This window comes from Meleagris gallopavo, chromosome 26 (assembly GCF_000146605.3).
Source record: "Meleagris gallopavo isolate NT-WF06-2002-E0010 breed Aviagen turkey brand Nicholas breeding stock chromosome 26, Turkey_5.1, whole genome shotgun sequence".
In the NCBI taxonomy this organism is placed as follows: Eukaryota; Metazoa; Chordata; class Aves; order Galliformes; family Phasianidae; genus Meleagris; species Meleagris gallopavo.
In genome coordinates this window covers 6,397,113-6,410,677 of record NC_015036.2, presented here as the reverse complement: position 1 = coordinate 6,410,677, position 13,565 = coordinate 6,397,113, and the positions used below count along the sequence as shown (strand labels likewise).

At 48.0% G+C, this 13,565-nt stretch overlaps 1 pseudogene; it reads right to left on the bottom strand.

Moving 5' to 3' along the window:
- The window catches only part of LOC109363694, a 7,122-nt pseudogene extending 3,271 nt beyond the window's left edge, over positions 1–3,851 (bottom strand).
- Positions 3,852–13,565: the final 9,714 nt, after the last annotated feature.

The following is a 13,565-nucleotide window of genomic DNA, read 5'->3' as shown; positions in this document are numbered from 1 at the left end:
GTGCTGCATCCCGGCTGCTCGCGCCTGGCAGGAGATGCCAGCGTATGCCACTCTCCAAAAGAGAAAACATCCCAACAGAGGATATCCCACTCACTTGCCGCACTGCCGATGTGACACTGTGCTCACACGGAGCGCAGGATCACATACTGCGCAAACAGCCACGCTGATGGCAGCTCTGCTCGCAGTAGAAGGCAACCAAGTCACCTTGGCTTTCTCTCGGGAGCTGCACTCATGACTAGACACATACACTGTGTCAGTTACAAACAAACAAACGTTTTACCTTTGACTGCAGTTCTGCTTTTTGGGTCTCTTCTTCCTTCCTTCTTTTTTTAGTTGCAGGAGTTAATTTGACATCCGCCCGACCCATTGCTTCAGGACTTGCTGCCACCCCTAGGAAGTCACAGGAATCTGTGACATTGCTTTTCAGTCCGTCCCGTGACGCCTTCAAAGCCCAGCGCTCAGCCCAGCCTTACCTGCAAAGCCGTGAGCCATATTCCCACCCATGGGAAAAGGTGGGCCCTGGCGGTTGATCACACCAGCCATGCTGTTAGCTTCCTGTCCGTAAGGAGGTCCAGTGCCCAGCATTCCCCCTTGGTTCACACTGGGATAACCGGGTGGCCTGGAGAAGGCAAGGAAAAAACAGGCGTTCACTCCAAATAATGATGCTTTGATTGGAGTTTGGGCCTCTTCTGTCACACAGTGAAGGGGGAGGAAAAAGCCTTCCAGAAGGCAAATCTTTAAGGAAGTGTACATTGACCATCAGCCCAGCTTTGGGTTACTGCAGCCATGGCTTTCCAAGCCAGCTACGACAGAGGGAATGGATTGAATACGTCGAGACCGAGGGAATGTTCGTGCCTCACCAGCTCTGGATGGCGTTGGCAGCAGCACACACGGCGGCTGCTCCTGGTGCTCTGCGAGCCATGCCACCTGCTGGGGGGCACATCCCTGCCCCCAGCTGAGGAGGAACACTGCCACGCAACTGGCTCCCTGCTGCCGCCGGGTTCAGACTTCCTCCCAGCCCTGCGCTGCAGAAGTTGGCACTGGGCAGAGCGCTGCAGTTGGGCCACACGGGATAAGCTCCTAAAGGGGTGGCAAGAGGGGAAGATGGCATCGTTCAACTGGTTCGTCACGAATCGCCATACAGACCTGCTGTCAGCAGATATGTAAAGGTCGCTCACGGAGAAGAGGGAGAGACTTAGGAGTTGTGCTAGAAGTCAGAGCGCTTGGATAGGAGCCATGTGCGTTCTGACACAGCTAAGTAACAACACCGATTCTAAAGCTGTCTGGCACTCTCCCAAACTTCAGCCAACCACACTGAGCTTTACGGTACAGCACAGCATGTACAAAAGCCTCTAAACCCTTTCCAAAACATCACGTGTAATTTCCTTTCCCTGCGTAGCAAAATGACTCTTTAACACACAGGAGGTGCTGCCTGTATCTTTCTAAGTGAGGAGGAGAGACACAATGGTTAAAAGTACAGCCAGCCCTGAGAGCAACATCGTCCATGTCTCCCGGCATAATACACAGAGCACAGGTTGTTCCAGCTCACGAGGAGTGGACTGTTTCGCATTGCCCGTGGGTGAAGAAGAATCAAAGCGTTTTCTCCAAAGACAAGACGTTGCCTCCAACAGAGGCCTTTCCCCTTCACTGCACGCGGTTCCCCCCTTGAGAAGCTGCCATGCCTCACCTTGAGGGCTGTGCTGCCCGGCCTGGGGTCTGTGGCTTCCCGTGCTGTTCTGCTGATGTGGCCCCACTGCAGCGTGCATCTGTCCTCCAGAAGGCAGGTGGAGAAATAAGGCTGAGCCAGGCTGGGGAGAGCTGTGCTGGGGCAACTGAGCATTCCTCTGCGAGTAACCTGGTCACCCAGGGAGAGGAGCAGGCAGTGGGTAAAGGACCCAGAGGTGCCACTGGACACGCGTGTCGTTAGTAACAACAGTCCACAGGGCCCACTGACAGAACCCTTCCAGCACCATCCAAGGCATGTTTTGCAGTTGTTGCTAGGAGGGTGCCAGCATTACCCACTACGATAACAGATTCCATTTCCTCTTTCACCCAAGGAACATCCTCTCAGCCACCAAGGCTGAACCTCTGGGCTCATTTTTCCTTACTCTCACACAGGGAAATGCCACCCAATAGTGTCGCAACCGCCCCTCGTCGGGAAGCTTAAGGTCGCGGAGCTTGGAAGACCAGCAATCCTAGGAAATTCTTGCCAAAGCCAGAGGAAACATCTTACAAGCCCAACTGCTGGCCTGCATCGAACACTCAGAGGCCGAAGGACTGCTGGCAAGAGTTGAACGTGGTGCCAGGCGCCGGAACGCTTGCAGCAAACAGCGCTGGCACAGCTTCAGGTGCTGTCTCAGCACAGAATGCACGTCATCAGGCCAGGCACTTCTTAGTTACGCACCCAGCTTTACAATTTGTACCGCGAGGTCCAAACCCAACTCACATACCTGGGTCTCACACAAAGCCTGACTGGTTGCTGGAAGGATGCAGGACGCTGTTCCACTGCACACCGGGCGCTTGGGGCAGCACCGGATTGCCTGCACCAGACGGGTCCTGCAGCACAGAGAGACAGATCAGCCACAAAGAAAGAGACTCGCCTTATTGTCAGTAACGTGTTGTCCAGCAGCGCCTTGTTGCTGAGAGGTGTGGTTCCTGCGCATGGCAGGAGAGAAGCGGAGAGTGCAGTGCTGTTTTCCACCTACCAGGTCATTTTCTCAGGACGCCAAACACCAAGGCACAGAGTGCTTTTCTAACTAAACCCTTCTAAAGGACACCTTCCAACTCTGATATCTGTGTTGCCTATGCCAGAAACGACACAACACGGTACCCAAAGGAAGGGGCAGGGGAGTCCATCCACCTCAGGGAAAGGGCTGGAAGTCCTGGCACGACTGGCTCAACGGAGCCTGTCAGCTGCTGGAAACAGCAAGGTTTCTTTTCCGCGGCAAGGGGAACCACCACTGCACACTGCGTCCCACCAACACCAGGCTCGGAGCTCTGCACCACATCCTCCAGGTGCACAGAGACAGCACCAAAGCTGCTGAGATGGGCACAGATGTGACAGAGAGCTCCAGGCACCGCTGCCTTTCTGCTTAGGGCTCACCTCCCTCACAGTGCTTCCCCAACGGGAACCACAGGGGTTGGACTTGGGGAAAAAAGCTTAAACTGAAAAAAAAAAAAAAAATCTAGTTCTAACTCCCTCCAAACACAGAGTGCTTATCTATGATCTCCCAAGTTTGTTCTTGCTGGCAAACCGCATCAGAGCAGACTTTTGCCGTCTCTGAGCCAACACGGCTCACCGAAGGCACGCTGCCAAGGGCCCAGACTCCTGCAGACCTCATCTACCACCCGCTCCACTTCACCTCCCGTGCTCCAAAACCCCGACCAACAACACCGGCACTTGACAGCACCAACAGAATACCCACTGGGTACCAGATCCAGACAGGAACAGCCCAAGGGAACATCTTTCAGCTCGCTCTGTTCTCCCACAGTCGGGTACTGAGTAGAGGACAACAGGTCCTTCTTTACTGGGGGGTCACTCTCCGAGCACCTATCGGCTGGACAAGAGCCAAAGGTGAGCGGGAGGAAGGAGCGTGCAGATCGCACTGCACTCACACCTCTCCCCACGCCTACACCACTGGAACTTCCAGTGACGTCACAAGCAGGGGCACCGGATCCCGGACCCCGTGTCATCGAGCAGGGTGGGGTCCAGACCAAAAACTTCACCCGTTATTCATTCTCACTTCATACATGTGCGCCAACTGTACTCCTCCCTTTCTCAACCTACCTGAGACAACTAAGAGCCCAGCCACAAAACCATCTAGTGTGGCTCTGGAGCGGTCCTGTTGCATCCTGCCACAGGCCAGGTAGTACAGTTGTGAACATACCCTCACTCCATCATAAAAGGCCACCAGATTGGCATGATCTGCCCATGCTGGCTGTCTCCAATCACCTCTTTGTCTCGTATGCACCTTAACATAACTTCTAGGAGGATCTGCTCCATGATCTTCCCAGGCACAGAAGTGAGGCTCACCAGCCTGCAGTTCCCTGGGTCTTCCTTTCTCCCTTTCTTAAAAATGGGATAACGTTTCCCTTTTTCCAGTCACCAAGGACTTCACCAGACAGCCATGATTTTTCAAATATGATGGAGAGCGGCTTGGCAACCACACCAGCCATCTCTTTCAGAACCCTGGGTAGATATCATCCGGCCCCATGGACTTAAGCACGTTCAATTTCATGAGGAGGACTCCGACTTGTTCCACTGCTACAGTGGGACAGAAACCAGTCCTCACACCCTCACTTAAAGGCTCGTGGTCTTGGCAGACACGGGAAGCCTGACCACCTGTGAACACTGAAGCAAAGCACTCACTGAGTACCTCAGCTTTTTCTATGCCTGACAAAGTCAGCTCCCCATTTCCTTTCATCAGAGCCTTTCATCCGAGGGGGAACACTCTCCTTGGCCTGTCTCCTCCTGCCCATGTACCTGTAAAGCCCTTTCTGGTTATCTTTCACATCCCTCATCAAGTTCAGCTCCATCTGTGCCTTGGCTTTCCTAATCCTATCTCTACATGCATGGACAACAGCCCTGTATTCCTCCCAGGATACACAACCCTGCTTCCACTTTCTGTACATTTCCCTCTTTTCTCTCAGCTTAAGCTGCAGGTCCTTGCACAGCCACCACGGTCTGTGATAGCAATTAGGTCATACTTTCCCACTTGTGCCACAGTTTCTAACTCCTCCTGTTTATTTCCCCACGTGAGCTGCAAGCAGTCCAGGACACTCCCAGAGCCCACTGACAGTAACTTCCTGGCCCAGGTATTAGACAAACTGACCAGAGGAGAAGGGTTACTGGGCCAGGAGCTCACAGATTCGGAAGAGATCAATAAAGAGATTAAGATGAGAGGCAGGTTGGGCTGCAGCTACCACGCTGTGGTCGTCTTTGTGATCTCAGGGAATGTGTGCCTGGCAAAGAGCAGTCAGGACCCTGAACTTCAGGAGAGCAAACCCTCAGGCTGCTTAGGGAGTTGCTGTATGAGATCCCCTGGGAAGTTGTCCTTAGGGACAAGGAACAGAGCAGAGCTGGCAGCTCTTTAAGGATGCTCTCTTTCTGAGAGCACAAGAGCTCTCCAACCTCCAGAATAAGAAATCAAGTAGAGGAGGCAGGAAACTGGCACTGCTGGGCAAGTACCTGCTGGTCAGACTGAGGGAAAGAAGGAAACGTACAGGCAGTGGAAGCAGGGTTGGGTGGAATACCCAAGGCGTAGAATACAGAGATTGTCTGGATGTCCATGGATGGGAGCAGGAAAGCCAAGGCTGCTCAGAGAAATGGTGGGTACCCATCTCTGGATGTGTCTAAGACCAGGCTGGAGGGGCCTGGGCAGCATGACCTAGCGGGGGGCAGCCAGTCCACAGCAGGGGTTGGAACTGCATGGGCTTTATGGTCCCTTCCAACCCACGCCATTCTGTTATTCTATGATTTACATCTCTTAAAAAAAAAAAAAAAAAAAAAAAAAAGCTGCCTCTATTAAAGCACATCCAACCCTCACATTGGTACTCCATTTAAGGAGAGTCAAAGAGGGGTGACTTCAGGACAAAAACATTCTCAAATAACTCTGTAAAAAAGAAGAGAGAAAGTACAGCCTTAAATCACCGAATCACACAGTCAGAACCACAGAATGGTAAGGGTTGGAAGGGACCTCAAGAGATCACTGAGCCCAACCTGCTGCTAAAGCAGCACCCTAGAATAGGTCACACAGGTAGGTGTCCGGATGGGTCTTGAACATCTCCATTGAAGGAGACTGAGTGCACAACCTCTCTGGGCAGCCTGTGCCAGCATTCTGTCCTTCTGACAGTAAAGTTCTTCTCTGCATTCGTATGGAACTTCCCGTATTCCAGTTTGTGGCCATCGCCCCTTGTTCTATTGTGGTTTGCCCTCAAAAAAAGAGGATGCCCACACTGACTCGACTCTCACACTTCTGACATTTATCACATGAGGAGATCCCCTCTCAGCCTTCTCTTCTCCGGACTGAACAGCCCCAGCTCTCCCAGTTTCCCCTCACAGGGGAGATGCTCCAGGCCATTATCACCTTGGTGGCCCTCCACTGGACTCTCTCCAGCAGTTCCCTCTCTCTTGTGCACAGAGGAGCCCAGAACTGGACACAGCACTCCAGCTGTGGCCTCACCAGGGCACAGCAGAGGGGAGGATCACCTCCCTCAACCTGCCAGCCACGCTCTTTGCAATGCACCCTAGGATCCCATTGGCCTTCTTGGCCACCAGGACACACTGCTGGCTCATGGCCAACCTGTTGTCCACCAGGACCCCCAGGTCCTTCTCCACACAGCTCCAGCCCCTGACTGCACTCTTGCATGCAGTCCTTATTCCTCAGGTGCAAGACTTTACACTTGCTCTTGTTGATCTTCATCAGGTTCAACTTCAACCGATTTCCAGAAGAAACGGCTTAATATATCTTCACTCAAAATATCATTGTCCTGATGACAAAATGTGTTTTCACTGTGTCTTTAATTACAAAAAGTCAGTACGGATTTTAGAAAAAAGTTTGTCTTGTTAATAATCAAATGTTAATTTCTTAATGAGAGAGTCAAGGATGCTCACATGCCAAAGCAATAGAAACGTTTTCATAATACTATGCAAGTCCCAAGGTCGGTGAATTCTGAGCGGTTTGGCCAACTTAGCACAACTGAACAGACTGCCACCAGGAGAGCTGGGTACTCCTTTGACAGAAAAGGTCTTTGGCAAATGTTCTAATTTTATAAAAACCCGTTTTACCCTAACAAATCTGAATAAACATTCATAGCTGCCCATAAAAACAAATTTTAGAGCTACTGATATATTTCCAACCAATTCCAAAACGAAGCTGTTACGTTCAGCCCACAAATATTTAGCAGTCATAACAGACCAGAATTAAAACACTGAAACATTACATTCCCTTTCCATGGTGATAGCAGAACATCAACCATCATTTATATGGACTTAGTCTTTACTAATGTAAGAGATTAAAAAAAAAAAATCACAGCACAACAAAACTCTTAGATTTCACAAAACTGGCTGCTAAGAAAAAATGGCTTTCATCACACTTCATAGTAGATTTACCTAAAAAGCCATTTGTTTAAAGCGTTGCCTCAGTGAGATCCCTGGGGACATGTCATTGTAAGAGCACTCTTCGTTATTCAAATATAATGAAGCATTCTGCATAGTTGTGCTGGACTATAAATCACCGCAGTAAAAAAGGCACGTCCAGCATGTTAACAGGCTGGAGATCACATTCTGAAGAGAGCTTTGTAACTACGCATGCACTTTTCTCTCTTGCACATACACACCAGATGGCAGTTCGTACACCTCTCACAAACTCCATCGTTATCAAATTTGGAAACTGACAGGGGGGAGATTTTAAGGAGCCTTTAAAGAGCATTTTGCACTTCACGTCCAGTGCTGCTGTAAATATACTGTCTGTATGAAAGCTCCAGCACAGAGACATGAGGGGAAGCCAGCAAAAGCAGAAAGGAGAGCCCTCCAGGTCCTTACAGAGCCCATCTCTAACTCTGTGCGAGTTTGGCACCAGGCAGTTGCAGCCCTGCCAGCTTACAGTGCCCGCAAGAGAGAAGCTGCTCGGCACACCAGCAGTAGCATTTGTTGCAACCTCCTTTACGTTAACGCATGCTTAATTCTTTCTTAACCTGGAGAACTAAACAGTATCTTCAGAAGAAACTGCCATTAGGTCATCTGAGAGGAAAACCCACTTTCAGAGATAAGCAAAAGAAATCTAAGGGACGTCTTCCTCCTAAAGCTGCTGCGATTTTCATTTAAATTTATACTCAGCCTTTCAGTTTAGTAAGCATCAATACTTCCCTACGGCTGCAAACCGCAACCCAGCGGGGATCTGTTTCACACCACTGGTTATCCAGGTGTGACTCGATCTGGACTTACAGGATAATTCCCTGACTTCAGCTTCCCAGCAGCTTGGAGGTACAGTTTTACTTTGGGGCCGTGTCTGCAAGAGAATTTCTGGGCAGGTCCTGGTGAGGTTTAAAGAACAAACAAATGATATCAGCGCAGTGCAGCTGGCAGTAGACATGGTACTCTGGATAAGGCCCCCAAATGCTGCATGCTTCCATGTGCAAAAGTTATCACCAGTAGGAGTAGATGACAGGAATATTTCAAAGGCTGCATTCCAGTCTGTAAGGTTTTGCCCCATAGTTTTATTGCCTCTTGTCGCTTTATCACGTAGCCATTCAGAGCTTTGAAAGCTGAGCCAGAGAACACAAAGACAACAGAAGGAGACCTAATCTACAATTAATCTAGTGTAAGATAAAGTATTTGAGAAATTCATAAATCGTTTCCACATTCACAGCAAGCGAGTGAGCCTGGTGGAATGCTATTTAACCAAGCTGAAAGGAAAATCGTGAAGATGAATGACATTCATAGGGGAAAACACCAAAGGTTGGTACTCTCAGCTTCCTCCAGACTTGCTAAAAAGGTGGGAAAGTGACAAAGAGGAGATCAAGATCAGGAGAAGTGCTTAAATCCCAGCAGCAATCGCAGCACTGCGTACAGCCAGCAGCTCAGGTAACAGGCTGAAGAGCCACACAGCGCATTTTTGTGAAACTCATCTGAACACGTGTCCCATCTGATGCCACTGGCTTCAGCAGAGCTGACTGCCTCATTGAGCCAAGCAAATTCAATTTTTGATATGGAAGCACTTAAGTTCTGCTTACTATTTGCAGGCACTGTACAGGTGCCAGTGTGGAGAAAAACATACTTATTTCCTGTAATCCCAAGCATGGCAATACTTTCCCAACAGAACCTTGCAGGTTTCCCACACAATACATCAACATGTTGTTTCTATGTAAATAAGGCAGGTTCCTATCTTAAATCACAGAGCTTTAATGTGATACCAGTGTCAGCGAGAAGACAGATGAAGGTAGGGTGAAATTCTTAGCAGACTGAGAAGACCCTTAACTCTAAGTCACATCAGCTTGTTAAGTCTCTCAGCTGTTCCTCAAGACTTTAACCCTCAGAAGTCCCTGATCAGAACTTCCAGATACGGCTACACTGGAAAGGAAAAGGCATGTCCTTAAGTTGGGGAGTAGGAAAGAAACAGAGAAGCAAAAAACCCAACCCAATCCAAATACTGCTATCTCTCTGCTTTAACCCTCATTCAGATGAATCCTTCCAATTTCTTGCTGTTTCTTAGAAGTGCATGTTAAGTTGAACTATTTTAAGGAGTGGACCTGTGACCTGAAGAAAAAGGTTTTTTTATATAGTCTCTGGAATTATGGAATCAGCTCCTGTCAGACAAAAAAGAAAAAAAAAATGGCAGATGTTCACTTGGAGTTCTTTCAATCCAGCTGACTACAATATGCAGGAAAATAAAGTTGTTTTCACTCTCCACAGAGGGCTCGTGCTCAAAAACAAAGGGACAGTAACCTCACCGGTGCTTTCAGATCATGCATTTCTAAGCTGCTCTCCTGGCCACGTGCTGCTCCTCGTACCTGGGCTCCTCCAGATCACAGGTTCTCCATTCCATCATCGAAGCAGGGCTGTGGTGCCCAGCAGGTACCTGCTGTGCATTCGAATTCAGGAGGTACTGCTTATTGAGAGTACAGCGCATGACTTCACTATCAAACTTCACATGGCTAAGAAATGCTGGCACTCCACTCTGTCACAGAAGTAAGCTTAGTTACAAATTTGGTGAATGCCCTCCATCTTATTCATATGCGCTGCTTATTCAGTCTGTTCAGTTTTATACTTAACAGCCCCAGCTGCACTGAACTGCCTTAGATGTTATTTTAAGAAAATCTGTCTCACCCTACAAGGCATCGTAAGAATAATTAGAAAAGAGAAACAAGCATGAAGGGCAATGTGGTGTGCACGTGTCTGCTGCTAGAGATGACCAAAACAGATTAACCTCAAGTTTCTTATTCCTGCAGTGATCAGTCAAAGTCATTCACACCAGTCATTAGCCACGCCAGCTGTGTTCTAGAACAAGTGGAGATTGATAGCCAATGGGAGCCACCAAGCAGAGCTTTTATATAGCAGTGAAATGCCACACGTTTCCAAAGAGCTTAGTCAGCTTTAGAACTGAGTCAGTGGTTCAATTTTACTTACACAAAAATACACGTTGGAAAAGCAGAACTCAAGTCTTCTCTTTGGACAGCTGAACTCTCACCCATCCTGAGCAGAGGGTGAGAAATCTTACTCAAAATCCACAACGACCAACGATGCTTCCATGCCGATTGCATTACATGCCATAGAACGGCCAAAAACTCCGTCAGCCGAGTACTGGCAGAAAATGAGAGTACACATTTTGAGCATTTCATCATGAATTCAAAGTATAGTCTCAGTTTACTATTAAAATTGGAAGGGAAAAAAAAATCTCTATACATATATACATTAGTGACCAAGTTGCCAGGCATCAGTTTCCAATGGAGAAAAGCCACAGTTGACATTGCAAACAGCAACGGACAAAATTATAAGTCAGGCTCAAAGGCAACTGCAAGCGAGATGGACAACACTGATTGCATGTCAGGATCTTCAACATGAAAACCGTTGGTCATTTCAACCTATTTTTCTTCAGAAAGATTATCATAAAGTCTGCTGAGATAGCCCAGAGAGCACAAAAGACAAGAAAGACAATTTTAAGTGTGATGCGAGTTAAAAAGATATAAAGTTTATCACAAAGAGCCAAAGTTGTACAATAAAACGGGACACAGATCTTTGGAAGCTCCTTTCCTCAGGTATTCTTTCTCTCATATTCATTTTATATCATATCCATTTCATCCAGTAGAATATGCAGACGTAAAGGAAACTGGGATCCCAATTCAACATTTCAATTCAGACATCTGCAAACCTGCAGCAAGATGCAGCATTAACAGATAAACCTCCTACTGAAGTCTTGCCTTCCCCTTTCACCAGATCAGAAATTCTCCCTCTTCCAGTCCGTCTGATAAGGGTGGAAATTGTGGCAACAACCAAGGAAGGTTTCATCCTACTGCACCATTCCTGGACTGTTGAACTGCCCCAGTTTCCAGTGGGACTGAAGGTACAACATCACTCCGGTAAGCGCGAGTTGAATTTTAAAAGTAATTTGTACAGCACGACTTTCAACAAGACAAACTTCTATCAGGTCTGTTAGGTTAGCAAAGCTATCAGAAGTACTCCGTGCGATGCCACAAGCAGATCCTGAAAGAATGAGCCGAGGGGAAGGAGGAAAAAACATCTGTGAGGGCTCCCAAAGTATCTTCCCTCTAGCTGTTCTGCCATCATTCTATACAGTTCTATCCTTGGCTACTCTCTGCCAAAAGACAGACTGACCAACCCCAAAACTGCCTCTGAGGTTCAATGCACTCTTCCCATTTGCAAGCTTACAAGTGTGGGAGGAACCCTTTTCAGGATCCCTTATACTGATACAAAATGGACGTCTTTGTAGAAAACAGATTGCAAGAATGAATTCTGACTATCTAAACATCACAGCTTTATGCAGATTCCTGAGCTGTGGTCTTTTAACAAATGAAATGGCTTTTCACGTTCTGCCTCGTACCAGACTTACAACCCTTCAAACTCCTCTGTTCTCACTGAAGTTCTCTGGTATCAGTGGAGTGAACAGAGTACACAAGTAACTGAAGTACTGAATTGCACCTTGATACTTACAGAAAGCAATGTGTGCTAACGCTATCACCTTCAATTCTTCAGCTGACATGCTCTGAAAGACAGTTACCCCTTAAAGCTATCTGTAATTTTACACAAATCTGAAATTAAAAGGATGAGAGAACTTGCACGAGCCTGGCACAGGTAATGCTGAAATGGTTCTCCCTTTAAGCAGGCTCAACCATAGCACCAGGGATAAAAGAACACGCTTTCAGCCCCAAAGGAAACGGACTCAGAGGCACGCCATGGAGACAGAGCAGGCTTGGGCCAGGGCATGGAGAAGATGGTACTTCTGACATTAGAAAATACATTCCAGTACACCCCGAGTTTATTCTAACAGCTGCGACTCATTCCAACACTTCTTCTGCCCAGCCTAAGTTTATTAACAAAAGAATAGCCCCCTGAGACAAGTTCACTGAATTGACTGCTGAGTAGCGTCAAAAACATTACAAAATACATCCAGGCAGTGAGCCTCCACTGCTGACAGTGCTTACTTAATTACTTTCTTGAGTGAGGCATTTCTTGACATGGTGAGCAAGAGAATTCACTGTCAAGAAGGCAACATAATTATGCTGTAAGGGGCAGGTCCTCTCCATGACGTGTTTCTCGCTGTGCACTTCAGATGCAGAATTGTTTGCTGCATCTCTCTCAGTTTCTCAGCTGCCCTCAGGTTCCTCTCTTCCTGTTCTTTGGAAGGTGAAAGCAACGGAGAGGATCATCTCCATAGGAGATTGCTTCTGTCTTAGTTGATCAAAACCCCTGTGACCTTTTTAGGTCATAGTGGTTATTTGTAACTGCAGGCTGCCAGAGGAGTTTGCACCATGCTCTGGAGCAAAGATCAGAGGCACCCATATAAAAGTGCACAAATGGGAGAACTGCAGCTGAGGCACAAGCCTGTCAGCAGGACAAACTCTGCCTTGGTGCACATATTGCAAGGCCAGCCTTCCCCCTCTGCAGTTCCACTCTGCAAAACTAACAGGTTGCAGAGCAGATCAGCTGAGCAAGGGCCAGAGCGCAGCATGCAGCGTAAGGGCAGCTCCAACATCCAGGTCAGAGCTGCTGAGTTTCACTGCATACAGGGCAAGCCTCACCCTCAGTTGAGAGCTGTAAGAATCAGTCAGATTCCATCACATGAAGCACAGCAGAGCACAGTGAATACCTAAAAGCTCCTCTTACTTCCTGATGCACAGCTGCTGTGGTGGCAGATGTTTCCCAGTACGCTTATATCCACCCATAAATGACTCAGAAAACAGCCAGGTCTGAGTGAAAAAACTCTTTACAAAAATTCTGAGTCTGCCAGACCTGCTGGGGTGTTTTAGAACACAGAAAGTAAGTTTTGTATCTAATCGTGTATTTACGTGTATTTGCAATTCACAATGGCAGATTGGGACCACCAGACAAAGCTGTGCACAAAAGCAGGAATAATGAACCACACCAGGCAGCTGCCCTTCCTCCTCAGCCACGGTCACAGCAGGTATTGTGCAGGCAGAGGACAAGCACATATTTTGCATAGACTTCTGAAGAACTTGCTGATGAACTTCGTGACAAAAGGACACTTCTGATCAGCACGTGATGCCCAGAGGCTACTTCTGACAGCAACAAGCCACAGCCAAACCCACCCCCCGTGCAGCTCAGCTGACCTCAAAGCACAGGGAAAAAGTGGTACTTGCTTTTCAGTTTCGACCTAATTAGTAATTTGTACCACCAGAGGAAGGTACACATGCAGACACAGGAGTAAGTCACATGAGCCCAGCTTCTCTGCTGAATACAGCCTGTTCGTATTTCTGTTCTGGTCAGTGCAATACTATTAAGCTCAGCTGTTCTGCCAAACGCTTCCAATCTGCGTCACAGTATAATGTGACCAGCAAGCACAGCTCTCACTGTTTTGCTAATGCAGCAC